This window comes from Camarhynchus parvulus, chromosome 4 (assembly GCF_901933205.1).
Source record: "Camarhynchus parvulus chromosome 4, STF_HiC, whole genome shotgun sequence".
Classification (NCBI taxonomy): Eukaryota; Metazoa; Chordata; class Aves; order Passeriformes; family Thraupidae; genus Camarhynchus; species Camarhynchus parvulus.
Window position 1 is genome coordinate 45576066 of NC_044574.1, and position 3086 is coordinate 45579151.

Consider the following 3086-nt stretch of genomic DNA (forward strand, 5'->3'; position numbering starts at 1 on the left):
GGGCGGGGGGCGGCGGGAAAGGACGGGACGGGGGGGGCTGGGGGCCGGGGGGAGAGGGACGGGGCGGGGGGTCGCTTAATCCTCCTCCTCCTCCGGACGCATCCCCGCGGTCGGTGCTCGGCCGGGCAGCCGCTCCTCCGGCATCCTCACGGGAGCTGCCGCAGCTGAAACACAAAAAGTCATTTCCGAGCGGGTGCGCGCGCGGGGGGCGCTGACGGCCGCCCACGGCCACCCCGGGGGAGGAGGGAGCACACGCGGGTGGGGGGCACAGGTCGCCGAACCCGCGGGCAGAGGGCTCGCAGCGCCGGCCCGGGTGGAGCAAACCCGGTCCCGGGACAACGCTGGGGGGCCGGGGACACGACACGGGGGCAGGGAGCTGCCCACCTACCAGCACCGAGAAAAATGAAAAGGCAGGGAGAAAGAGCGGGGGGGAAATAAATAAAAGGAATTAGAAAAAAAAGAAAAAAGAGGGAGGTGGGGGAGGGAGCCGCCAGCTGCCACGGTGTCCTTCTGAGCCCGGCGGTCATTAGCTGCCTGCCGGCACAGCTGGCTCCGCCGGGCGCTGGTTGCGGCGGCACCGGCTTCCCCGAACCCCCCGGCACCTCCGGGTACGGGGGGGCTGCCTGCAGGCCGCGGGGGGCACGGGGCTAGGTTAAAAAAAATACTTAAGCAATTTCACAGCTTGTGATCCCGGCGCCTGCAGCTGTACTAACGACGGAGTATTTATCCCAGCCTCTCGGGGAGGATTCCCCGTCACCGCCGCCGGGGGCTGCGCAGGGAGGGCTGGGGACACACACACCGAGACGGGGACAGCCCCTCCGTGGGCGCCGCGGGGCAGGGGGCTTCGCCGAGAGACAGCCCGGGAACGCTCGGGAGGGCACGTCCTGTACCTGCTGAACTAACCCTCATCGGGGGAAAGATAGCTTTCTGCTCCAGGCTGGGAAAGTTTAGAAGGGGGCTAAGGACACGGCGTCCGTTTTATTTCCTACCGCCCCCTTGCTCCCCGAGGGAGCTGAAGGGGGGTATTTTAGTTCATGGCAATGAAGAAGGTAAATTATGGCAGCCTGAGCGAACTAAAGCAAAACATAAGCATAACTTAAAAAGCCCTCAGTTTATGAACACTGCCTCTTTGTTTTCCAGATGCTCTACCTGAATAGTTCAGATATTTCCAGCATCTTTTCTGATGCAGGGCTATCAGAAACGCTCACTCGTGAGGCACTCGTGGGGCTACGTCTAGTTTCCAGACTCTGGTATGTTTAGTTCAAAATGGTTATCAATTACGGTAATTACGATCATAATTAGATTAATGAACCGTTTGCAGCCCAACCTACCGAGTGCAAAAACTTCGTCTTCTCCCAACGTCGTGCACTGAAAGCGGGCTTTATGTAAACAAATCCAGATGAAGGGAGCGTAAATCTACAGAAGGAACCTCACCCCCGGCTGCACTGGGGACTGGCGGGCGTCCTTCCGTCGGAAAAAAAAAAAAAAAAAAAAAAAAGAAAAAAGACCCCGAGCTCGCAGGAGCTACCTCTGTGTTTCCACGTCAGGGAAAAACCCAGACTCGCTGCCTTCAGAGGTCTAGTGGCAATACAAAGGCTGCCCCGGAAAGCTCTAGGCTAAGCGTCGTCTTGTGGAGGGATGCGAAGGATTTGCTTACAGCAAAAAAAAAAAAAACCAAACCTCTCCCGTTTCCAGAAAGGAAAACCTAGCTGCATGTCCTCGATAACAACTGCTCAATAAAACTAGTTTTGCCAGCCATGTGTACGAAAGCCACGCATCTGGTAAGGAATAAAATGTTAGCGTTCAGCCCTTTATGCCAGAAGTCATATGCATTTTCTTGCCCTATTTCCCCCAGCATTAAACTGGCTTCTCTCCACAAAACCTTCCCTCGCTGGCTACCTTTTCTCTCCCCGCGATTCCCTCTCAGGCATTATTGCCACCAGCAGCGAGAAAATGATGGTGCCCACCAACCGGGTCATTATTGTTTAATCGATGCATCTCCGGAGCATGAAAAGGGTACCCGAGACGCAGTTATTGATTTCCCTCCCCCTCTAACTATCGCCCTCTTTTCCACGAATGAAATAAATAAATAGAAATTGCTAGCCGGGCTTTGCGATTCTGTCCCTGCTTAAGCTAAATGTGACCGTACATGTTCAATATTGCATGTCTGCTCTGCCAAAGACAGAGAGATCAAAGGTCATATTTAAGATTCAGGAGGAGGGGCGGGTGCAGATTAATTAATAAATTAATATAGCGACGCTTTTTATTGCCCAAGTCTAACATTAATCTACTTTTACGATCCCAGATAACAAGAACAACAGAAAAAAAAGAGCACCCGACAAACCTACAAAATTAAAAAAAACAAAACAATCCATCCCTCTAAAAAAACCCCACAACTAAAATCCGAAACCACACACACACAAAAACCAAAAAACAAAAGAAAAAAAACCCCGCGAAGAATAAGGGGGGAAAAGATGAGGGGGGAAAGCAAACCAGTCACTTACCAGGCTCTTTATTTGGGGGGGCTTGAGTGTGCAGACGCTACCAGCCTGTCTGCCTTTAATTAGTTGCACATCAGTCCCTAACACAAAGAAGAAGAAGAAGAAGAAAATATCCAGATGTGCCTTGGCAGCTCCTCAATTACAACTTTGATACTTGTAAACAAACTGCGAGGGGCGGTGGGGAACGTGGGGGGGGGGGGGGGATAAATTAAGCCGCCGATCCACTAAACAAATACCTGTAAGTGGCTTTTTTTCCCCCCTCTCTCTCTTTCTAGCTCGTTGCAGAGAAAGGAGGAGGAGGGGGGAGCAGGGGAGGCGGCGGGGGGCGAGGAAGGAGCAGGCACAGAGGGAGGGCCGGCGGGAGGCAGTGTGTGTGTGTGTGTGTGCGTGCGTGTGTGTGTGTGCGTGTGCGCGGTGGTCTCCTCTGCCGGCGCGCTGCTCGCCGCCCGTCTCCCGGCGCCCGCCCTCGCACACAGCGCCGGGAGTGCGTGTGCGTGTGGCGGTGCGGGGGGGGGGAGGGCGGGGGGCGGGCGGGAGGCGATCGCCGCCGAGGTGAGGGAGCGCGCCGGGAGGACGCAGGGATGC

At 55.4% G+C, this 3086-nt stretch overlaps 1 long non-coding RNA gene across 1 annotated transcript; it reads right to left on the reverse strand.

The window, feature by feature from the left end:
- Positions 1-68: 68 nt before the first annotated feature.
- Positions 69-2790, reverse strand: LOC115903015. The gene is made up of 3 exons (XR_004060674.1): positions 2738-2790; positions 2505-2581; positions 69-164 (listed from the first exon to the last, which is right to left on the reverse strand). It is a non-coding gene; the product is annotated as an uncharacterized LOC115903015 (long non-coding RNA).
- Positions 2791-3086: the final 296 nt, after the last annotated feature.